Below are 26,881 nucleotides of genomic sequence, written 5' to 3' on the forward strand. Positions count from 1 at the left end.
TGACAAATTTGTAACGCTCTACCAGCTACTTTCTAAGCTACTCTAATGATGGTAATAATCGATATTTTTATCTTTCAGGCATTGAATGAAATATATTAAAATCTCTCTCTCGCACTCACTATTAATATATATATATATATATTTCACAGTGCAGTCTGGGAATGCCTTATCCGTGAAGGATACATGCAGTGCTGCATTAAAACTTGGCCTAAACGCGAGGTATCCCTGAGGTATATCTAATGCCACCTACCTTTTGGAACAGCTTCACATTGGGTGCGCACCTATGGTGCCTTATAAATGTGATATAGCTAGGCAGCTCACTATGTTTTGGCACAGTGCTAATGTCTCAATCTCTCCGCCTTTGTTCCTCACTGTAACTTTCTAAAAGAATGAGAACTCTCCACAATATCTGTTACACAATTACTCTGATCATTGCTTGAATGAGTCCCATCAGGTCGAGTTATCTGGAGCGCATGGCAGTGAATAGATCCCCTACAGACTGATTTTGAATATCAAACTCACTTCTAGTCTGCATCCGGGCCAGTGTTCCACACTTTTAAAATGTACCAAAGGCTCATTTCATTGAAGTAAGATTCCAGCGCGGGGTGTTACGGGCGTCACACAGTTTTCACGTATGATGCAAACTGCCTGTAATGAAAGCATTGATGCTCTCGCAGCGTGCATCTCGTCAGGGTGTTCGGGTCCCCTGTAAGGCATGCCAGACCAGAGGCAAATGTTTTAAACGTGTCCCATTTCTTGCCGCATACATTTATGTATGAGCGAGCATAAAACACAAGCCATAAACCGCTGCATGGACCCAGTGACATGGAACGGCGCGCACGTTGTGCGTTTTAGAATGCACTGCATGCTTGCCAAGAAGATACTAGCATGTGCCTGACAGCATTGTGTTTTGGCCTCCGTGACTGAGGGAGACCTTTAAAACAAAGCATGCATGATCGCACACTTTGTGCAGCCTTGGGTTGAACGCACACACTGTGCTTTCGCTACACTGATTGAAGCATTTCTCAATTACGGGTCAAACTGGGTTTTTAACAGAGTGTGTAAACACGAGCAAAAGTGTAAACACCAGAAGAGCGCGCAAGTGAACGAGAGCTCTTTTGTTTGTTTACTGGCATTTAGCCACAGGAGCCTTTTAGTCTGTAGACATGTAATTTAGATTTAATGTATTGGCCAGAGACCAAATACTGCCGGTAACGACTTGCACAGAGACAAATAGCAGTGTTAGTTACTGTGAGAAGTGTTTACACCTCTCTTACATCTCTTTGAGTCATTTTTAGGGACTAGGTCTGTCGAAATCCAGTTTGCTGCCTACCTAGACACCATTTTGATAGCTTCAGAAGCAAATTCCAAAAGGTGCACTGCATAATTATGCGGGCTTCTAAGATATCTGCATTTTGGTCTAATTTAAAGGCAACACTGAATGTGTCGTTTGCAGAGCAAGGAATTCCAGAATGCATTGTGAGAATGCAAAGTTATTTTTTTGTCACATGCACAATGGTACATAAGGTACAAAGGCAGTGAAATGGTTTAGATGTACTGTACATTTAGAGTTGTTTAAATGTGCCAGAATGATTATTCAAAAACTTCTGGTCTGACCAGTCTGGCCATTCTCTGTTGACCTCTCTCATCAACAAGGCGTTTCCATCCACAGAACTGCACCATTCTGAGTAAATTCTAGAGACTGTTGCATGTAAAAATCCCAGGAGATCAGCAGTTACAGAAATACTCAAACCAACCCAACTGGCACCAACTATCATCCATGCGATTATCTAATCAGCCAATCGTGTGACAGCAGTGCAGTGCATAAAATCATGCAGATACGGGTCAGGAGCTTCAGTTAATGTTCACATCAACCATCAGAATGGGGAAAAAATTTGATCTCAGTGATTTGGACCATGGCATGATTGTTGGTGCCAGATGGGCTGGTTTGAGTATTTCTTAAATAGCGGCAATTCTGTGGACTGAAATGCCTTGTTCGTATTGTGGAAAAGAGTGGTAAAATTCTCTGTAAAATGTGTGTAACTGCAATTTTGTATATATAGGATGGTTTTGTTGTGTGCAGTATGTATGTGGTGGACAAGTCAATTATAAATGTATTTCATTAAATACTGATAATTTATCAAAATAGTTCAAAATACTTCTATCTTGACCTACTATGAGTATAAAAAGTATAATGAGCAACTATTTTACTAATTCTTGTCTACATCTACCACTCCTTGCATTCTTTGTTTATAAAATATTTTACTATGATAAAGGTCTGACCTACCAATAAGAGTATAGTTCTCTCAGCACCACTGAAATCATTCTATAAATTCCATTCTGCAGAATTCTACTTATTTTCACCCCAAATCTGCTCAGAACATGTGAAAAATCCACAGATTCTATGGCCAGATTTACAAAACATTCTTAAGAATGAAATTCATCTAAACTACTTTCTTCATATTTTCTAACTTACGAAAAAAATAAAATAAATAAAAAGCACTTAGGATCAGTTCATGTCTGTTTCTTGATGTTTCTTGACATTATTATGCATTTACTTTGAGTTATAAAATGTTTATGTTTGAAATAAATTATTGGTAGAAAATAATTATTCTGTGTCTTCTCTTTGTAACACCATGGTCAGGTTTGATGACAAGCAAAATGACATAAACTGCAAAAATGAAATCAATTTTAAAATGCTAAACGTTGACAAATAATAGTTTGATAATGTCTAAATATATACCCAAATGCATATCTTGTGATAAAATATAAAATGAGGTTACAACAAGCCATCAGACTACATAGTACATAGTGTCTGCAGTCATCTATTGGCTGTTACTGGCATGACATGGTTTTCAAGTCACGTTATTTATATTTTGTTCACCTGATGGCAGCAATCTGCCTCCAAAAAATGTCACATTCTCATATTTTCTTCATGTTTCAACTTATAGCAGTGTAGGTTCTGAATTTTAAATGTTTTTCCTAAAATGTATTTCTTTGTATATGCATATTAATGGTAAAATTGAGAAATGTATGTGTAAATAAGATCAAAATAGCATAAAATCCCAAAAGAAATGCATCATTTTATTGTTTTTCAGGGAAGAATATGTTTTTATCATTATCATCATAAAAAGGCTTTACACATCTAAACCTTCCGGTCAAAAATTACCGCTAAAATGAAGGTGCTATTTTTGAATACCATAGGAGGGTTAAGAAGGTTTTCCTGAAGGTACCATTTCAGTTGGGATACTGCCTTATGGGCTGTTCACACCAAACACATTTTTGTGTCCATCTTTGACCGTTGCACCTTTAACTTTTTAAAAGCACATCTCAAGACTCCTGTATTCTATTTCATTCATTGCACTGCTTCTAGCTTTTTTGTTTTTAGCACAAGAGCATGTTCTTTCTAAACAGCCACTTAGAAGGCAGCTGTCTATGGAGACAGAGAAGCAGCTCACTAGCTTTTTGAACAGAGCTTCTGTGTTTGAGATCGTAAAGTCTCAAAGGACATCTGAACCCTTTACATCACTGTGGCAAGGTGGAGGGCTAATCAAGCCGACGAGAGGGATAAAGGCCGCTGAAGTAAGGGAGAGAGAGAGCTACAGGCAGCTGCCCTGTATGTTTTTATGTTTGTGTGTTTTTGTTTAATTAAATATTACTTTGACGCTTCGTCCGGTTCTCGCCGCCTCCTTTCCCTTTTACCCTGTTACATTGGTGACGAAGCCCGGGAAGGAGGAGGGATGCGCCATAGCCATCTGCTGGGGGAAGGAGGAACCCAGCTGCCTGAAAGTGGAGGAATGAACGCCGACCGCGAGAGGAGGAGGGGCTCATTACCATCCACCAAAATGCTGTGGGGTGTTCCGTCCGCCAGGGACCGGAGGACTGCCTCCAATCCACCCGGGGAGGAGCAGATGTCATCCACAAGAGGGTGGAGGAGTGACCAAGGACCAGGCTATGGCGTATCAGAGACCCGGCGAGTACGTTTTTTTTTTTTTTTTTTTCTCTCCTTGTCTCCCTCCCAGGTCTGAGAAGGCAGGGAAGACCTGCCAGCAGGTGGGGCCGGATGGGCACGCCCACCCCCCAGGAAAGGAGGGAGGAGTGTGGCAAGGAGGAGGCTAATCAAGCCAACGAGAGGGATAAAGGCCACCGGAGGCTGCAGTTCAGGAGAGAGAGAGCTACAGGCAGCTCCTTTCCCTTTTGTGTTTATGTTTGTGTGTTTTTGTTTAATTTCATATTACTTTGATGTTTCGTCCGGTTCTCGCCTCCTTTCCCTTTTACCCTGTTACAATCACATTATCACTTGTTATTTACCTGTTTCTGTGATCACATTCATTCACAGGAATGATGACAATAGCGGTGGTGGGGAGTAACAAACTAAAAATAGCGATACTACTTAAAGAGTTTTTATGAGAGAGTTCATCCAACTTAAATTCACTGATTTGAGTCCCAGCTCTGCATTTGAGGTCTTTTTATAGTGAAATAACCATTTAGTTGCTGTGGTTCATTAATGTATTTGATTAATCATTTAGGGAGTAGCTTCACTATAGTTTAACTCCTTTAAGTTACAGTAGGAGGACAGTTTAAAAGTTGCTTCACCAACACTGGAAAAGAAGCAGCCAATGTGATGCAGCCGAGAAGCCGCTCTGAACGGCACTCGAGGATGGCTTGTTCAGAGATGGCGTCTTTAAAATGAGATTCTTCCTCCCGTGTTGGCCTGCCCACAGGTATCATTACAGTCTTCATGAAGATAATATTCCTTACACTCAGTACCTCGTGCTTGAAAAAGCCCCTCATGCAAGATCCATTATCCGCACATCTCGGATAATGGGATTCCTGTTCTCTGTGCTCAGCTCACAGCCCTGCAGAGTGGCCGTAATAGACTTATAATCAGTTTTTGTTATTATCATCTCTCCCAGCCGTTGCATGCTCTGTTTTAGGCACACACCACTCAAGACTCTTTGGCTACGTTCACACAGTCGTTTGGGATTTACAACCGTATTTACTAACGGTGATGTGAGTCCTGTACGCATGACATTTGCACTAACTGTGCATATGGTTTTAAGTTGGGATGTAATGTTCAGACTAAGGGCTTAGTAACTAATAGTCAGTTTGTAAGTCAGTGCTTAATTTGGTTGTACCACAGTTTCTTATCACAGTACTTGGCTAGTAGGTTGTAATCTCTCCGTAAAGCAAAGTGTATCACATAATATAATGTTTAAAAAATTAAGTAAAATTTACATAACTTAATGACATAATAGTGATTTAAGTGAGTAAATTTAACTTAAACATTTCAGTTAATACAGTAACTTTAACTTACAAATCTGATGTACATGGTACCTAAATATTTTATTTATTTATTTATTTTTGAATATTTCACATTTTTAACTATCTTTATAAACATAAACCTCATCACTTGGTGCACAAAATACGATGACATTAACAATCAACAGATCATTTTTTGATCATGAATGGGTAATTTTGAATAGAAAATGAACTTCAGACTTCACAAAACAAGAAGTAACCAAATGTAACAACAAAATCAACAATACAAATGGTGTAAATAAACTTTCAAACAGTGAAATCCCGTAAGCTCATTAATTATGTAAGCCCATTCATGCTGGGAACACCGTCTTAGAAAAGTTAAGTAAAGTTTACTTATTTTGTTTACCAGTAAAATGTACTCAAATTACTGAACAAATATAACAAGGTTTTCTGCTTTAGGATTAAAACCTGATGACACATATTAAAGATAACTGTGATGAGGAGGAGGGTGTGCTGAATCAGGTGATCAGCGGGAGAGCAGTTAGAGAGAGAGACGCACATGGCCGCACTGCATGTGTGTGTGTTTATGTTTGTTTTATGTTGAGTTTTACATTAAAAGTTACGTTGTCTATTCAGCCGGTTCCCGCCTCCTCATTGCCCATTCTTATACTGTTACAGTGGTGCCGAAACACGGGAGGGGGGAGGGATGTGCTGTTGCGGAGTCCTCGCCTCTGTCATCCACCAGGGGAGCAGCCATGGCCGTCTGACTGGGGATAGAGTGGTCGCTGCCGGCCGCCGAGAGCCGGAGGAGCCGCTGCTGTCCGCCGAAGAAGGGGAGGAGCAGTTTCGTCCGCCAGTGGCCGGAGGACTCGCTGCCGCCCGCTGGGGTGGAGCGAGCTGGCGTCCGCCAGAGGGCGGAGGAGCGGTTGAGGGCCGGGTGACAGCGCTTCCGGGAGCTGGCGAGCAAGTTCTTCTCTCTCTCTCTCTCTCCTCTCTCTCTTTCTGTGTGTCTCCGTTCACCATTTCCCTCTCCCCATGCCTCCCGTCGTCTCTCCCCCAGGTTCACAGGAGGCGGGGTGGACCACCGGCTGATAGAACGGCCGGAAGGGCAGCGTCTCCCTCCAGAGATGGTGGGGGGGGGGGTGTTAGTCAGACTAAATTAGTCTAAATTTAAAGGGGTCATGACATGGGGAATCAAATTTCCCTTGATCTTTTGACATATAAGAGGTAATTGTACTATACAAACATACTGTAAGTTTCAGAACTGTATATAAAAAGAGCATTTATTTAAGCTAAGCTGCAAAAATGGCTCATTTGGAATTTGTGACATCACAAGAACCAAATACATCTGCATATGACAGGAGAGAGATGTCATGGGAGATTCATCTAAAGTGGACTTATGCAGGACACCTTCATGTGCCTGTCTGGATTTAAAGGTTTTTCTAAATAAACATGAACTAAACGAACGGCTTTGACCGTTATCACACGCAATGTCAAGTTATAACTCTAAAAAATGGATCCCCCATTGTGTTTCATCTTGCTGTTTGCTGTTTTGGTTTTGTGCTGTTTTGAAGGCATCCTGGACACTTTTTGCACCCATCTGTGCTATTTTTCATTGCTGGTCTTTTGTTAACATGCACTACATGGACGTCTTTGATCATTTTGATGCATTTTTCGGCAATGTATGCCACTGACTGGGAGAAACACATGCAGTCCTGTGTGTAAACAAACACAGAAGATGTGAGATGTGAAGACCAGTGTCTCTGCTTTGGACTGTTGAAGCCAGTTGAAGCACCAAACATCACCTTGGATTGTATTACAGTTTGCAAATTCAGAACATTTCAGTGAGGATTGCTTGTGATTCATGTTTCGCAAAGGAACTGTTGAAAGATGGAGAAGTTAAAATACTATTGGACCGCAAAACTGTACGTAAACTATTTAATTCATGAATATTTCATATGCCATAACTGTTTGATAGTTTATGGTGCTGCTTGACTGAACAGTTTATTATATTCAGAGGAAATGTGTTGGATGTGGGTTATATGTGAATCCTGAAATTTAGTTTTATAAATGCTGTGGTCTTGTGGAGTTTGTTCATTTTCTTCGGATTGCATTTTTGCACGATGTTAGCCAATCACAAAAGTGAGTGTTTACACTGAAGTCTTCAAGGGCCAGACAGCTTAAAACCGAGCATTTCAGACAGAGGGCTGGAGACAGGGTGAAAAAGTATTATATATGACTAAATATGACTGTTTTGGTGCAAAAAAAAAAAAAAAAAATTATACTAGCATTATAAGTGGACCTCAGGGAAGAAAATAAAATGATAAAAAAAATTAGTATGTCATGACCCGTTTATTCAGGGTTTAATACAAGTTAAGCTCAATCGACAGCATTTGTGGCATAATGCTGATTATCACAAAAAAAAAAAAAATTCGATTTGTCCCTCCTTTTCTCACAAAAAAAGCAAAAATCTGAATTACAGATTTTACAGTGGAGGTGAATGGGGCAGTGCGTGGTTTTCTCGTTTTCTTGTTATTGTTGTTTGATTATTGATATCAGCTACATACTAGATAGTGGCAGATCTATTAAGATGCATTTACACTTTCCAATATTTTGATAAAAATCTGCTTTTGACAGGGATTTTCACTGTATTTTGAAGTGTATTTTACCATTTAGGCGCATTACCTCGAGTGCTCTCAGAGCACAAGCACACATAAAACGTGCACACGTATGCCGCCAGTCAGTCAAACAGCGTGTGGGAGCTGAAATGAGGAAATAAAAGGTCTTTGGGATTGCTGTTATTTGTGTAGTTTCGGTCTCTACTCTCTTTTCCTCTTGGCTTGTTTACAAGATCAATCAGTGGATGTCCTACGATCGACTGGTCGATCATGATCAACAAAATAACGTTAATAACCAAACTGTGTTTGAACATAACCATATTTATCACTCTAAAACAGGACTGACATCTGTGAGAATGAAGCCTTTGAAGACACATCAGTATTCCAGATGAACCTGGCAGCCGCTGCCATCGGGGTCGGGAACAGGTAGTAATCAGATGGTAGGTGGTATGTTGTAGCGGGTGCAACCAAAGAGCAAACAGCACACTGAACATGTGTTACCATCTGTTGGCAAGAGCAGAGGTTGAACAGAGGAGCGGGCAGAGCTGACCAGTTCAGTGAAGTCCAGAGAGTCTGTTGGAGCCTGTCATATTCACTCTGTGTCAAAATCAGTGTTGTATAAAATGCTCAGTTGTCATTCTTAAGCAGAGTCGAGATACCTTTATGGAAAATGACTCAAGTAAAAATAGCTCATGAGAAAATAACTTCAGTATTAAAGTTGATACTGATATAAAATGTACTTAAGCATCAAAGTACAAATAAATGGCTTTAAGTCAAATTTCATGTTAATTGCTTCAGGTTAATTGGGTTTGGCGAAAGTTATTGGTATTGCAATTAATTCATACACATGATACTTTGGTTAAATGTAAATGGTAACCGCATTTGTTTTTTTTTAATTGTATTGTAAAGTAGAAATATTCAAAAACTGTTCTTGACTACAGTAACAAAGTATTTGTATCTTGTTACTATATACCTTTGGCCAAAATGAGAGAGACTGTAGTACACTCAAGAAAGCCAAAGACAGCACTGGCTAACAGCCCAAGTGAGTGAGCGAGAATGAGACATTTACTGTAAGCCTCATTCACACATAAAGCGATTTTTATCACTGCAGGTTGCCGAGTAGCTGTACTTGTTTGATTTTAATGGCCGTTCCAACTGCTGGTTGCTCTAATGTTATTGGTGGGCTGCACAACTGGACATAGATTTTGAAAATCACAACTGAGGTATATTGCTGCAAAATAAGATGTCTTTCTAATTTGAACATTCTGGCAGATAATGATTATCAATGAACGAATTAAACTCTTTTAAGAGCCGTTCACACAGGAATCATGTTTGCATTCCGGAACATCTAGACGCAGTGGAAGGAATCACGAAATGTGTTTTTAAAAACTTGATACTGTTTTAACCCTCCTATTGCATTCAGAATCTGCCTAAACTTTTTGCATTCGAGGGTCAATTTTGACCCGGTGGAATTCAAGTTCATTAATAACCTGATTGTTTTAATCTAAAGTTATATTGTAAGTCATTAATAAGTTCTTAACTGTTCATACATGTAAAAAGATTGGAATGTTTTGCATGGTAGCTGACAAATATAAAAGTTATTAATATGCCATTTTTTTTTTTTTTAGAAATAATAAAATTTCGAAATTCGACATTTCAAAATATACATTAACTACAGCAAAACCAGTGTGATACATGTGAAGACATCTTTTTTTTTATCAAGATTTCTGTGAAATGTTATCTAAATATAACATAATATACAATTAATATTAACATCTAATATGAGAATTACTAGTAATTTGAATGACTTTCCTATTACCCATAACTGCTCAATACAACTTGGTGGTCAAAAGTTCTGACACCAACGTATTCTTTTTCAACTAAACTTCATCAAAACAACTGTACAACTCAAGTATACAACATTAATACTTCTTTACTATGTTTTTAAGCAAAACCTTTTCTATTTACTTGCTTGAACTGCCGAATGTTGATGTATGAACTGCTGTAAGCTCGGCATCAGATGGCTGTGGAGTAAAAATGTGGACAGTTTTCTCTTTCAAGCCCTATTTAGACTTATGTGTGCATTAACTTTTGCTCTGGCCACACCCCCTTTAGACAGCAGTACCTTTGATTTAGTTTATTTGTTATGTTAGATGTATGTCTGTTGTGTGTGTGTCGATGTGTGATGCCCGGGTCAAAATTGACCCATGAACGCATTTTTTTAAAATGATTATATCTCTTAAACAAGTGTATTAAACAATCTGATAAAAATATACTACTATGTGTATTTTGATAGTCTTGACAAAGTCTCACAGTTTGGTTCCTGTACTAAAAACTATGTGGTATTTAAACATTATCATCAGCCTGTCCTGTGTCAAAAATGACCTGAACGCAATAGGAGGGTTAAACTGATACTGTGTCTTAAAAACACAATAAAACACGTTGCAATGGAAAAACATTTCAATTACAAGACGTGAGAAATGCATTGCATTTCAATCTTTAACAGATACAGCCCAAAACAAACATGAAAACAAATTCATGACCATTTAATTGCAAAACATATTTGAATAAATCTAAATTTCATAAATGATATTTACTTAATACAAATTATTATTATTCAAAATGCATATTATGCTTTTATGGTTGTTGTCAAATGATAATTTAGTTATTTAGTCAAAAAGCATGCATTAAATTATAGTACATTTCTTATAGTAAATCCAAATATTTAATGCCATGGATCAATATTTACTGTGTAATCTATAATTTTGTAGAGAAAGTCAAAATGACTATTTTCACTTATGATTTTGGAGTAAAAACTAACCTTATTTTTTCAACCTTACCATCTAAAATTTCATTTCTAGTTTCAACAAAATTTTTACTTTAGGCCTTTGATTTGGTTGGACAAGAAAATATTTGGTTTTTGATCACTGAAAATGTGTAAAATATAACAGTTTACAGATGGAGCCACATTGAGAGCCCCGTATCTCTGGGATTTAACCATATAGAGCTTGACAAATGAAGATACAAAAAGAAAAGTTTGTTCTGAACCAGAACCTAAAAGGATATTAAGATATTTTAATATTTCAATATTTCTGGAGTTATAAGCACTCCAACTTTAGGAAAACAACATTTTTGGACTCATTAGCACATAATGCAATACAGGGTGCTGAAGTCAACTGATTTTAGTAATAGATTTACCTATCTCTGTGTAAAAATAAAATAAAGACACTGACACATTTCTATGGTAAATTGTTTAGCATGTCATTTTGCTCCAAAATCACAGGCCAAAATTGTCATTTTGACGCCCCCTTTGCAAAACACTGTATGACTCAATATATATTAATCCATGGCATTGAATATTTCTACTTTGATTATCATTAATGTATATCTTTCACAGGAAACAATTTATACCAAAACATGTTTCAGTCCAATTTTCTTGACACAGTATTGATTGATCTCTACTTCCCCTATTAATTGTTTATGCTAGGCAGCAGCCGTCTGTCTAACACCTTTTGAGTCATGCTGTTGTGTTTGTCTGCAAATGTGTGTAGGCTTGTTTGGTGGAACGTAATGAGTGTGGACTGGCATATGGCAGAGAGATTTGAAGAGACTTTTCATCAGCTTTCATTAGCTTTCACTCTAATAGACTCTCCTCAACAAGCCACATGATTTTAGGTCTCATTCATGTCCTCAGTACAACAGTGCAAGACGAGTAGTGTGTCACAGTTTAATATTTGGGGTTTAGGGTTTGTTTGAATCCTTAATCCCCTAAATAACAGAAAATATAAATTCAGTCATCTCTAGCACTCTTGATAGTGTCGCCCCACTTAGATTAAAGAAAATTAAAGAAAAAGCCCACACCATGGTGCAATGATCACACTCATGCTCTCAAGAGACCTGCTCGAAAAATGGAGTGCAAGTGGAAGAATACAAAATAAGAGTTATTTCACCGTGCATGGAAGGATAGTATCTGTAGCAACAGACAGGCACTAAAAGTCGTCAACATATTTTAGCAAACTCATAGAAAATAACCACAACAATCCTAGGTGTTTATTCAGTACTGTGGCTTAATTGGTTAGGGATAAATCATCAACTGAACCAGATATTCTGTCGCAGCACAAGAGTAATGACTTCATGAACTCCTTTACTGATAAAATAGAAATCATCAGAAATAAAATTGGAATCATGCAGTCATCTGTCACAGTACCTCAGAATACAGTGTCTCATAATTTTCCTCACAAGCAACTTCAATCCTTTGCTGTCATAGGTCATGAAGAGCTAACAAAATTGATCAAAAAATCAAAAGCCACAACATGTTTGTTAGATCCAATACCAACTAAGCTCTTAAAAGAGGTATTCCCTCTAATCTCAGAATCTCTTCTTTATATTATTAACCCCTCGCTATCCTTAGGACATGTCCCAAGAAACTTTAAAATGGCAGTTATCAAACCGCTTATTAAGAAGCCACAGCTTGGTCCTAGGGAACTGGCTAATTATAGACCGATTTCAAATCTACCATTTATGTCGAAAATACTAGAAAATGTAGTGTCCTCCCAACTATGTTCATTTATACAGAGAAATGGTATATATGAACAATTTCAGTCAGGATTTAGGCCCCATCACAGTACAGAGACTTCACTTATCTGAGTTACAAATGACTCTTATCATCTAATCGCGGCTGCATTTCTCTTCTAGTGCTTTTAGATCTTAGTGCTGCATTCGACACGATAGATCACGACATTCTCTTGAATAGGCTGGAGATTATGTTGGCATTAGTGGACTTCCATTAGCATGGTTTAGGTCCTTTTTATCAGACCGCTACCACTTTGTATGTGTAAACAAGGAATTGTCAAATCAAACAAAAGTTAGGTATAGAGTGCCACAGGGATCAGTATTAGGACCTCTGCTTTTCTCCTTATATATGCTTCCCCTGGGAGATATTATCAGGAAATGTGGAATAAACCCAATGAAAATTCACAATTCTCCAAATTAGCTGAGTGTATCAATGAAATCAGAGATTAAATGGACAGAAATTACCTTCTACTCAATTCCGACAAAACAGAGGTACTAATTATTGGACCAAAAACCTCTCAAATTAAGCCGCTAAATTATAATTTGACTCTCAATGGATGTACTGTTACATCGTCGTCTTCTGCAAAGAACTGAGGTGTTATATTTGATACCAATCTGTCCTTTGAAAATCAAATTTCCAGTGTTTGTAGAACAGCATTCTTCCACCTGAGAAATATTGCTAAGTTACGACACATACTCTCTGTTGCTGATGCCGAAAAACTAATTAATGCATTTATGACCTCAAGACTAGATTATTGTAATGCATTACTAGGAGGATGTCCAGCAAGTTCAATAACTAAACTTCAATTGGTTCAAAATGCAGCTGCCAGAGTGCTGACTAGGACCAAGAAATATGATCATATTAGCCCCATTTTATCATCGTTATATTGGCTACCGGTTAAATTTCTTATTAATTTGACAATTCTGTTAACTACGTACAAAGCTTTGAATGGTCTAGCTAAACAGTACTTAAGCGACCTTATACCATGCTATATTCCATCACGTTCATTATGATCGCAAAACTCTGGCTTGTTAATAATTCCAAGAATATCAAAATCCACAAGAGGAGGTAGATCCTTTTCCTATTTGGCTCCTAAACTATGTAATAGTCTCCCTAACACTGTTCAGGATGCAGACACACTCACTCAGTTTAAGTCTAGACTAAAGACTCATCTATTTAGCCAGGCATACACCTCATTTATCCATCAACTCACAATTAGGCTGCTTTAGTTAGGTCTGCCAGAACCAGAAACATCCATCATGATCTACAGGTGCATCTCAATAAATTAGAATGTCGTGGAAAAGTTCATTTATTTCAGTAATTCAACTCAAATAGTGAAACTGGTGTATTAAATAAATTCAGTGCACACAGACTGAAGTAGTTTAAGTCTTTGGTTCTTTTAATTGTGATGATTTTGGCTCACATTTAACAAAAACCCACCAATTCACTATCTCAAAAAATTTGAATACATCATAAGGCCAATAAAAAAAACATTTTTAGTGAATTGTTGGCCTTCTGGAAATTATGTTCATTTACTGTATATGTACTCAATACTTGGTAGGGGCTCCTTTTGCTTTAATTACTGCCTCAATTCGGCGTGGCATGGAGGTGATCAGTTTGTGGCACTGCTGAGGTGGTATGAAAGCCCAGGTTTCTTTGACAGTGGCCTTCAGCTCATCTGCATTTTTTGGTCTCTTGTTTCTCATTTTCCTCTTGACAATACCCCATAGATTCTCTATGGGGTTCAGGTCTGGTGAGTTTGCTGGCCAGTCAAGCACACCAACACCATGGTCATTTAACCAACTTTTGGTGCTTTTGGCAGTGTGGGCAGGTGCCAAATCCTGCTGGAAAATGAAATCAGCATCTTTAAAAAGCTGGTCAGCAGAAGGAAGCATGAAGTGCTCCAAAATTTCTTGGTAAACAGGTGCAGTGACTTTGGTTTTCAAAAAACACAATGGACCAACACCAGCAGATGACATTGCACCCCAAATCATCACAGACTGTGGAAACTTAACACTGGACTTCAAGCAACTTGGGTTATGAGCTTCTCCACCCTTCCTCCAGACTCTAGGACCTTGGTTTCCAAATGAAATACAAAACTTGCTCTCATCTGAAAAGAGGACTTTGGACCACTGGGCAACAGTCCAGTTCTTCTTCTTCTTAGCCCAGGTAAGACGCCAGGAGTGGCATAACAAGAGGAATACGACAACTGTAGCCAAATTTCTTGACACATCTGTGTGTGGTGGCTCTTGATGCCTTGACCCCAGCCTCAGTCCATTCCTTGTAAAGTTCACCCAAATTCTTGAATCGATTTTGCTTGACAATCATAAGGCTGCGGTTCTCTCGGTTGGTTGTGCATCTTTTTCTTCCACACTTTTTCCTTCCACTCAACTTTCTGTTAACATGCTTGGATACAGCACTCTGTGAACAGCCAGCTTCTTTGGCAATGAATGTTTGTCTTCTGGACAACTGTCAGATCAGCAGTCTTCCCCATGATTGTGTAGCCTAGTGAACCAAACTGAGAGACCATTTTGAAGGCTCAGGAAACCTTTGCAGGTGTTTTGAGTTGATTAGCTGATTGGCATGTCACCATATTCTAATTTTTTGAGATAGTGAATTGGTGGGTTTTTGTTAAATGTGAGCCAAAATCATCACAATTAAAAGAACCAAAGACTTAAACTACTTCAGTCTGTGTGCACTGAATTTATTTAATACACGAGTTTCACAATTTGAGTTGAATTACTGAAATAAATGAACTTTTCCACGACATTCTAATTTATTGAGATGCACCTGTATAACTCTGCATACAACTGAATGGCATCTATGCTAATATTATTCTATTTGTTTCCCTGTCTCAACCTCGAGGTTACCAGAGCCGCCCAGATCCAGCTCCGTTCCTGCTTGGTGTCGTACTCCACTGCTACGTGTCGCTGAGTGATGATGGCAAACTGCAGCCGGTGCTAGACAGACATCACTTACGTTTTTTTACTTCAGAGGATGAACTGATGCCAACTCCAACTGTAAGACATCAGATACTTCATATGCCACTGCCTGAACCTTGGACTTAGGATGGACCCTACACAACCTCACTGAAATGACCTGCTGGTTGAACTGTGATACACCTCATTGATCTCTGCCTGCATCACCGTTGTCTACTGATGGATTACACTCTTGAAATGGAATACATAGACTACCTTTTAACTGCCAACAAAAGCCTTCATCAGCCAACTAACAAAGGACAATGCATCTATGTGAACATCTGCAGTTAATCCAGGATGGACTTCAAAGACATTAGTCTTTAATCTTACAGTTCATACAAAATCTTTGTTTAAACACTGACTCTTAACACTTACTTAGTTTAATAATTTTAAACCATGACTTGCACTATACATAAGTAATACTGGCATTTTATTCATGTTGTTTAGCCAGAGGGGAACTGGCCCCCACAGTGAGTCTGGTTTCTCCCAAGGTTATTTTTCTCCATTAACCAACATCTTATGGAGTTTTGTGTTCCTTGCCACAGTCGCCTTCAGCTTGCTCACAGGGGTTCTAAATACAATTATTATTTAATTATTCAATTTACAATCATATTTAACCAAACTACACAATGATGACTAAGACTTTATTGATATTACAGTTTCATTTTTGTTTTGTTTTTGTTAATGCATGATTTCCTGTATAGCTGCTTTGAAACGATGTGTGTTGTGAAAAGCGTTATACAAATAAAAATGACTTGACTTGACCTAATGTGATCAGCTTCTTGAAATTTGCTCAGACTGCCTGGATATGACGCTAAACAGTTTGAGTGGAAGTAATTATGTTGCTTCTGTCCGTTTCTCTGGCCTGAGGGTCACCCCAGACAGACATTAGGCTCTATAATAGGATCACTGTGAGTTACACTCTCAATGATGAGTAATGAACAGTCCTTTCCATGTAAATATCCACACAGAGGCCTGCAGGACACGACAAAGCTCTCGGCAGTGTTTACAACGACAGCCAATCACAGCTATCAAGGCTGGGCATTTCTCAAGTTCAGAGATCTGATAAATTCACTTTATTCATTTATCGTTTTTGCACAGGAATTGATGTTGTCTTGCATTCGTTTTGGGCGAAAACTAAGACGCTTCCTAAACTACAGCAGATATTACTCCACAGAGCTTCACAAAGCTTTGAGAAGTTTTGGTTCTCCTCTGTTCTCCTCAGTGTCTGTCTCGCACCTCTGGCCCTGATGTGCTCTTGTAATTGTTTCTGATTTCAACTCTTGCTCAACAGTAACTGTTATTAAATGTATTGCTGACGGAAATGATCTCAACTCCATAAGTGACTTACACTCACTTCCCACTCAAAACATCAAACAGACCACAAGTTTGTGCTTTAATGTCTTACAGTGCATCTTAAAACGCACACTTCTGCACTATTCTACGCCATTTTGTAGTGTAAGTAGCAGGGTTGTGGACTCGAGTCGCATGACTTGGACTTGACTTAGACTCGAGTCACAAATTTGATGACTTGGACTTGACTTAGTCTTTGACAACATTGACTTGTGACTTGACTTGGACTCAAGCCCTTTGACTTGGAAAGACTTTATACCTTCTAAAACCAAAGATCAGAGTTGTACATTTAAAAATGTGCAGCAAATCAACAATTAATTTCCCCAATAAACAATTAGTTTGATTTTTTTAATCTGCATTTCCACGCTCCACATTCAACCAATCAGAGAACCAACCAATCAACTTCCACGAGAGTAAGTTTGAAGACTGCGCATTCAAGGATGACACAGCTGAAGGTCATTTTATTTGGATATAAAGAATACGATATCGAAGGCAACAAAAGGGCAGCAACATGTAGAACCTGGGTTTAAAAATGACAGACACTTCATCAACAATGTCCAATTTTGTGAGGCCTCTGAAATACCAAAGAAAGAAGTTGAGATTGTTAAGTGTTACACGTCAGCTATGGTTCAGTAGCATTTAACTTATCGTGTTAGCTGGGTTAGCTAGCCAGCTACTTAGTTCCGCAGAGCTCATTGCACTGCAACTACAGTTTTGGCATAAATTATTTTGCATGCCTCATTGCTGAAACCTAAAAGATGCACTGTGGACCAACAATTGCCACCCGTCCCGTAAAATACGGGATGGTCCCGTATTTAAAGTTGAAATGATTTGTCCCATATGGTCAGATAAGTTCAAATGAGGTCACGGCGAAATCATTCCAGATCGTTAATTTAACATTAAGTAGGAAATTTTGCCTACGATGGGTAAGGGGTCCACACATTGTGCTAAAACATGCTGATGCTATGGAGAAAGACTACCCTTTATTTAAAAAAATAAATAAAAAATTACCCTAAAACCATAAAAAAACAACAAAAAAAAGCTTTGCCAGATTGGGAGACTAGCGAACCACCTTAGGCTGGTTTCATCTGTTGCACTGTTTGCTATTACCAATGTTCCCATCCAAACCGACATCCCATTCTCCAACATAAGCATGCATGAGTTTATACATTTAAATATATATGAGCCGATTGCTGTTTATTAAGCATAATGTAAATAATGTTGTGCCATCCGGTAGCTGAAAAATGGATCCCATTGTGCATTATTATAAAGCCCTGGACTCTGGATAAGTCATGTGTGGGTAGATATTGAGTCTGAGAGGTCAGTATCTGGTGTGTGTGTGGACCTTAGTGTATCATTCTAGAGCAACAGTGCGCAAAATGTGTTACATTCATCACACTTTTTCCTATTGGAGATCTTTTAATGAATCCCTTGATCTTTTCTTGCTCGCCCTCTCTATCTCATTTCATCACCTGTTTATTCAGAGAATAGCAGACACATTTGCTTTTGAAAGGGTTTATATCATACCTTTTTAAATATGAAATTTGTATCTTATATTCACTTGTTGAAGCTGAAGTGTGTAACTTTAGCAGAGTTAAAAGTATGAGTAAGCTATCTGTGGTGCTATAAAAATTCCTCTTTGTTTTGAGCGACCCATCCAGCCCAACAAAACAACACTGACTCAACCAATGGCGTGAGTAGGGGGCGGGACTATCTGTTTGTTCGATCAATGACTGACGGGGGCGTACAATTGGAAGGCTGTTTGAAAACAATGTTTATTTTTGCAATTTTCTTCGGTGGTGCTTCGGTTAATTACTAAACAGTTAATCTTAATTGGTAATTTAGCTTTTCATTACTGTTTGCCTTTTAAAGGGGTCATATAATGCCATTTTCTACAATATTTTTTCGCCTTTAATCCACTTGAAATGCTAGTAAAGTTTACTTTTAAATTACTCTCTCTCTAACCCTTACAATTAAATAGTATTTGTTTTGCTGCTGTAACTTTAAGACAGGCCCCTCTGCATGTGAAATGAGCAACAGCTCATGCTAAACACCGGATGTGGGTCTGCTGTCATGTTAAACACTACAGTTTTTAACTCCGCCATCCTTCAATAACAGCCTCTTTGCAAAGCTGCATTACATTGTGACAGATTCATAAAACAATCTGTGCTATAAATGTAACACTCATACTTTTCAGATCAGACTGAAATGATCAGCGATCTTGTTACAATGTAACTAACGTTGGAATTCTTCAGAAGGATCTGAAGAGTGGTAGGTACTACACACAAAGAGCACAAGACAGACTTTATCACATTTTACTGTTATTTTAAAGTTTTTCTGGTGTTTAGAATTAATAATACAGTGACAAGAAAAAGTATGTGAACCCTTTGGAATTACTTGGATTTATGTATAAATTTGTCTTAATAGATGATTTGATCTTCATCTAAGTTAGAATAATGAACAAACACAATCTGTTTCAACTAATAAAACACAAATTATTGTATTGTTCTTGTAAATATTAAATACATAAATCAAAACTTCACAGTATAGGTTGGAAAAAGTATATGAACCCCAAGTCTAATGACGTCAACAAAAGCTAATTAGAGTCAGGAGTTGGCAAACCTGGCATCCAGTTAAAGAAACAAGATTGGAGGTGTGGGTTAGACATAATTTGACTTATAAAAAGCACTCAAATATTTTGAGTTTGCTATTCACAAGAAGCATCTGCTGACATGGACCATGCCTTGCAAAAAAAAAAAAGATTGCAGAAGACCTACGATCAATTGTTGCTTTGCATAAAGCTGGAAAGGGTTACAGAGTTATCTCAGAAGAGCTTAGATATACATCTGTCCACAGTTAGACAAACTGTCTATAAATGGAGATGATTTAGTACTATGGGTACTCTCCCTAGAAGTGGCCGTCCAGCCAAGATGAGTCAAAGGGCACACCGCAGAATGCTCAATGAGGTAAAAAAGAGCCCTAGAGTGACAGATAAAGACTTGAAGGAATCATTGGAACTGGTTAACATCTCTGTTCATGAGTCTACTACGGAAAACATTAAACAGGCATGGTGTTCGTGGCAGGACACCACAAAGGAAGTCACTGCCTTCCGACAAATATATTGCTGCATGCCTGAAGTTTCAAAAAGATCACCTTGACACTCCACAATGCTACTGGGAAATGTTTTGTGGACTGATGAAACTAAGGTTGAATAGTTTGGGAAGAACATGCAGCACTATGTATGGTGTAAAAAGGGCACCGCATACCAAAATGAAAACATCATCCCAACGCTGAAGTACGGTGGAGGGAGCATCATTATTTGGGGCTGCTTCGGGGCCTGGACCACTTGCCATCATCAAGGGAAAAACAAATTCCAAGTTTATCAAGATTTCCTACAGGATATTGTCAGGATGGCTGTGCACCAGCTGAAGCTCAGAAGAAGTTGAGTGATCTAGTAGGACAATGACCCTAAACATCGAAGTAAATCCACTACAGAATGGCTTCAAAAAAAGAAAATCCCCTTTTTGGAGGGTCCCAGTCAGAGCCCAGACCTTAACCCAACAGAGATGCTGTGGAATGACCTCAAGAGAGCCGTTCACACCAGACATCCTAAGAATATGTCTGAGCTGAAGCAGTTCTATAAGGAAGAATGGTCCAAAATGCCTTCTGAACGTTGTGCAGATCTAATCCGCAGCTACCAGAAATGCTTGGTTGAGGTTATTGCCAAAAGAGGATCGGCCAGTTATTAAATCCAAGGGTTCACTTGCTTTTTCCACAGCACTGTGAATGTTTAATGGGATGTGTTCAATTAAGACATGAAAGATTATAATTGTTTGTGTGTTGTTATCTTAAGCACATTGTGTTTGTCTATACTTGTGACTTTGATGAAGATGAGATCACATTTTATGAGCAATTAATGCAGAAAACCAGCTAATTCCAAAGGGTTCACATACTCTTGCCACTGTATGTATCCTTCTTACTCTTTACTACCAATTTTGTTGATGTATTCATCTGGTTGACAATTAATGGTTAGTTTCAATAAATCCTCTTTTTGGACTGCGGAGGAAGTTTCGAGTTCTGAATGTAGTTAAGTTCTGTATGCTTTCATAGTTCAATGAACTGGTATATCTCAAAAGATCCAGGATAATTTTATTTCTCATGATGGCTGCACGGCTTTTATATGGGAATATGCTTCAGTGTTTGCAGTTTTGTGTTTGTTTTCTTGATTCCTGAGCCGATAAGCTGACTCCCCTCAAATATCCAAATGTCAGCCGGCCCGTTCTGTCAACACTGATAGGAATAAACCCTCTATTAGATCAGACGAGATTTAAGCATTCTGCATAGAAAATGTATCACTGTTGCTTCGTTCTATCACAATCGAAACCCTGGGTCTTTAATAGCAGCTGTTTGTCTGATTGTGTATGTGGCACTATATCCTGCAATCTCTAATGTGGCTATCGTATATTAGTTTTAATTTGCTTGCTCGTACTCTTTTGGTTATTGTTTGACGTCTTGTTTGTTTGTAAATGTTTCATGGTTTCGACCACTACCCCTCAAAAGGTCTGTATATGGCCCTGAATTGAGATAATGAAAATATCTTATTTGGGGTTTTTCTGTCCTATGGGATCAGTTGTTTTGCATAGTGCTTTGATATGCCGTATGTTTGCAGCGTGTTGGTGTGTGAGAATGCATGCATGCAAGTAAGTTGTTTTGTGCTTGCACAGCACGTGTTTGTTAGTGTGTGAAGAAGTGTGCAGGTCACGGCGGCCCTCTGGGGTTTAAGGCCTGATTTCTCCCGCGTACATCAGCAGGTTAGATCAGAGGAAATTAAACCGAGCACTCAGTGGAAAGAACTAATCGAAAATCAACTATAGATGAAAACACACATGCACACAAAACTTACACGGTTTTACTTACTGGACAATTGGCACGATATAGAAAACTGTGTATCTAAAGGTCAAAGCAAACCTGACCAAGCGTGCATGGCTTGGCGGTTGATTTGAAAACATAAAAATAGTGTCTGAAGGAGTGATTAAAAATGGTAATTAGTTTATAAATCACAGTTGGAACAAAACCTTACATTTACACAGAAGATATATTTTATCGCTTCGTGCATATAGCGAATCACGCCTGCTAAAGACATGGTGTTATAAATTAATTTGTACAAAAAAAAAAAAAAAAAAGCATAGTTATTAAATATTCGCATGGTAAGCTTTCTTGAATTTGTTGTAGATCATTGTAATGTGACATGGTGCCTTGGAAAGCCAATCTAGTCTCATAGAAAGAACATTACTATACCTACATTTTTGCAAATTGACCGCAGTTTACGTACTGCGTTCCATGTTTAGCCGCAGTTTCATGGTGAAATTAACCCTAGAAGCACTACAACAACTGTGCATTTTTTTGCTCTATTACTCTCACACTGCTATGTTATGATATCGAAACACTTTCACTATAACACATCATTTGAAAAACGATACCTTTTAACACTTGTATTACAGACATTTACACACTTATTCCAGTGTGATTAGCTTCCATGGTAGCTCACCTGATAGTGTGTTGGACTTTGGACTTGGAAGACCGTGGATAGAAACCAGTCAAGCACACAAGCTGACACGTGAGACGAACGTGTCATTGAAGGGACATGAAATGATGTGGTTGCTTCAGAAAAGGTGCTTTTCAAGTCGCATTTGCTTTTAAAACACTATTGGTTAGGTTTAGGTTAAAGTTTTAGGTTAGGGAGGTACATTTTACTCATTAAAGCCTCCATCTAAACCTTGTGTGATTACGACACCATTTCACTCGCTATTGGTGCCCCCTGCTGGACATTTCACTAGGAAACTGCAGCGAAACGTGTAATAAGGCACGTAATTACGTTTTGCTAAATTTTTGCCATGGTCACATAATTTTCATAAGACCAGGCTGTGGAAATTCCTTAAAAGGAATAAAGTTAATTGACAAATGAGATTGATTGAGGTGAAAATTAGAAATCTTATATAAAACTTAGTTTAAAACACACATGGCAAGTTCGTGGAAATATAATCTTTGTGTCCATGATGGTTTTACAAATTTCTGAAAAACATTTCTAACATTTCCTTAAAAAAAAAGAATGGATTTAATGACTTTAAAAATGTAATGTGGTGTAACCGTCAAGTAAAATGTATTAAAACACTTTCCTTGCGTCTTAATACATGAGTGTTCAAAACTTGATCATTAAAGCTAGGGTGTGTAATCCAGAGAGGCTAGCAGTTAGCAAGCTAGCTTTGAAAGCATAGAGCCCGCCCTCACTTCAGAGGTGTCTCCAAAGCCACGCCTCCTCTATCACACATGAACACACACACACACACAGAGCAGAGTCTAAGCATTGTAGAGGTTTCTAATACGGTCTTTCTTTTCTTGTTTCCTTTTACTGGTGGTTCAGGAGGAACATAAGGTAGCTGTGGTTCGCCTTCCATTCTCGTGCTCGCTCTGCACAGCGTCAAGGAACCCGCGCTGATGACGTGTGATTGTCTGCGCGAACAAGTTGCGCGGCGGTATGCAAATATAGATTGACAGACAGGAAGGACATCCTGTCATTACATTCGAACCGAATGCAATGATTGGTCGATCATTTTTTAGTTCTGTCCCTTCAACAGAAGACTGCACACCCTAGCTTAAATTAAAAAAAATTGTAAAACATATTTTTTAATGTAAAAAATATTTTTCACAAAGATAATTTTTTTATTCAAGGATAACAAGAAGTTTTCTCAGTATTACGCCATATGGCCTAAACAAAAATATGCCTTTTCAAAAAAATAAAATAAAATAAAAAATTATTGATTTTTTTTTAAAAATAAATTACAATTAAATTTTATTCTGCACTACTGATGGCAAAAAAAAAAAAAAAAAATTCGAGAATTTTAGATTTTAGTTAGACTTTTTTTTTTTACTGTCTCCTGATGGTTACACCACATAACATTTTTTACTATAAGCCCCAGAAAAAAAAAAAAAAAAAAAATATATATATATATAAAAATGTCTTTAAACTCAGTAATTGAAAACACGTTCATCATAGAAGGTCATTTTTTAATAATTTAATAGATCCGGAAAAAAAATGAGTCACGTCATTGAGCCGTAATTCAAATCCTGCCATTATTTACTCACCCTCATGTGGCTTCCAAACCCATTGGTTTTTGTGTCATGATGTTGTCATGACGTTTGGTCATGAGACGCGCAAGAACCAAAGAGGTTTGATGTTGTTTACATATTTGCTTTGAGCTCAGTATGCAGACGATGATCAATGATTTGATTCAGAATGATGTGAGAGTGCATAAGGGTTAAATACTGGTCTTTTCATACATCGTAGAAAGTGATCGGATGCCTTCAGAAGACTTGGAATATTATACACAAGTCACAAGGTCTAGTTTTTATGACTCTTCTTTAAGCTTTAAACTGAGTCAGTATCAACTGTGATTGCGTCATTCTTTAAAATATACCTTTGTGTTTTGCAGAAGAAAAAGTCATATGGTTTAGGAATGACATGAAGGTGAGTAAATAATGACAGAATATACATTTGTGTATGATTTATCCATTTAAAAGTTGTATTTATACAGAAACGGTGTCTGTTACGTCATTGTTCAGACACAGCTGGTGTTTAAGAGTCTAAAATACGAAAATGATTGTTTAGCAGAACTATATTGAAAGGGTGCCATAATCCCCTGCTGAGAAGAAATACAGAACAGAGGAGAGAGAAAAAGAAGAGGTGAAAATCAATGGAAAAGAGAGAGTTACTTCTCTTAATTAGTGAGAGCTCTTACACTGTCATAAATCTACTGCAGGAATACACAAGTACTGTAAACCAGCACATTCAACTTTCTTTATGAGGTCCAGTTTATATCAGACTGTCATCTGTATTGTGTATAATAGTAACAAGGCAATAGTTCACCCAAAAAATGTAAATGATCTCCTCATTTACTCACTCTCATGTTGCTATAAAGATGCAGAACAGAAATGTTTAGCCATCCCAGCATGGCTTATTGCGAAAACAACAACAAACGTTGTCATGTTAAAATGCATACTGTACGCTTTTCAAGTGACGTTCATGCAGGGTGCTTCTATTTGTTTTTAAAACTCTCAGAAGCGGAGAAATGCAGAGATATGAAGAGGACCAAAGATCTTCCCCAGTGTAGAGGACGCAAAATAAAAACTCACCACGAAATCGTAAAAATAGATGAAACATCCTGCGTCTTGACAATTCTGAACAGGCCCAGAGACATGCTGCTTATTTAAGATGAAAAACATTCAAAGCACACCTCGAATAAAAAAGAAAACCCTGATGCAACTCATTACTGCACTTCAAACCTCACTCAGTGCCGACACGCAGTGCAGCGGAATCGTAATTAAGCCACATAGCAAAACACAGAGGAGGCAATGGCGTTACGTGAGGGGAATTGACGTTGAATGTGACAGGGATGTAGAAGATTTTGGACAACTTGAAGCATGCTGACTTAATCAATGACCCCACAAGAGGACTAAGTTGATACTTAAAATGTTGTTTCTGGTGATTGAGCCCCTACTGTGAGTGTGATTAGCATGCTGCTAATACTGCATGACAGCTAAGCAACCAACAGCCTTGCATTAACTCCAAGGGTGTGTCTGTAACTGACCTGTTACAAGACACAATCTTGTATGTATACTTATTGTACAGTATTTTACAGTTATAGAGTGTTGAGGATTAATTGACCAAAAGAATCAATGCTTTCCGTAGTGTGACACCAGTGAAGCTGTTTTTAAAACAGTGTGTCACAAACTACTTTTAGAGGACAGGGAGGTGTTTTGTGTTTCGTTTTGTGCGTTCGTTCGAAATACTATTCTGGGGTTAGGTTAAGGTTAGCCCTAACCCTAACCAAAACTATGGTAAAAAAAAAAAAAACTTTATCTTCTTTATCATAATCATCCCAAAATATATGGTTAGTTTTATAGTAACACCACTGTTAATTTGTGGTACATGTAATGTGGTTTTTAAAAAATGGCTACTGCAGGTTTACTATAGTGAAACCATGCTTTAAAAAAACAAATTAACCATGGTGTTACTATAGAAAAACTGTAGTAACCATGTTTTGTTGTTGTTTTATTAGTTTGGCTTTTTCTGTACTATTACTATGGTTTTCTATAAATATCACGGTTAAAGTATGGTTACTTTAGTAAAACCATGGTTAAGTTTTGTAAAGGATGAATAAAGGTATTGCAAGGGAACCCAAAACTATTGCAAGGGAATACAAACTTTTTGTGAGGGAACACAAACTAGTTTAACAGAACACAAAACGTATCGCAAAGGAATGAAAATTGCGAGGGAGTGCAAAACTTTTGGTGGGGGTGGGGGGTTGACACAAACTGTATTACAAGGGAAGGAAAACTTTTGTGAGGGAACACTAAACTTTTTGTGAAGGAACGCAAAATGTATTGTGAGGAAATACAAACTATTGTGAGGAAATACAAAACTCTTGGTGAGGGAATGCAAATCTATTGCGATGGAACGCAGAATGAATTGCAAGGGAATGCAAAATGTATTCCTAGGGAACGCAAACAGTTTTGCATATTTGGAAGGAATGCAAAACATATTCAGAGAGAACGCAAAACATATTACAAAGGAACGCTGAATGTATTCCGAGGGAACTCAAAATATATTGCAAGGGAACATAAAATGTATTCCGAGGGAACTCAAAACGTATTCTGAGGGAATGCAAAACATATTACAAAGGAGCGCTGAATGTATTCTGAGGGAACTCAAAACGAATTGCAAGGGAATGCAAAACATATTACGAAGGAGCGCTGAATGTATTCCGAGGGAACTCAAAACATATTCGGAGGGAACGCAGAATTTATTCAGAGGGAAAGCAAGATGTATTCTGAGGGAACACAAAACGTATTACGAAGAAATGCAAAATGTATCGCAAAGGAACGCAACACTATGTGAGGGAATGCAAAAATATTTCAGAAAATAAATTCCCTCCTTGTTCTCTTAGGCAGTGGTTCCCAACCATTTTGATGCTGAGCCCCCCAATGTCTAAGACATTGATTTTTGATCTAGGCATGTCAATTGATTAAAATACTTATCA

Source organism: Myxocyprinus asiaticus, chromosome 34, assembly GCF_019703515.2.
Source record: "Myxocyprinus asiaticus isolate MX2 ecotype Aquarium Trade chromosome 34, UBuf_Myxa_2, whole genome shotgun sequence".
NCBI lineage: Eukaryota > Metazoa > Chordata > Actinopteri > Cypriniformes > Catostomidae > Myxocyprinus > Myxocyprinus asiaticus.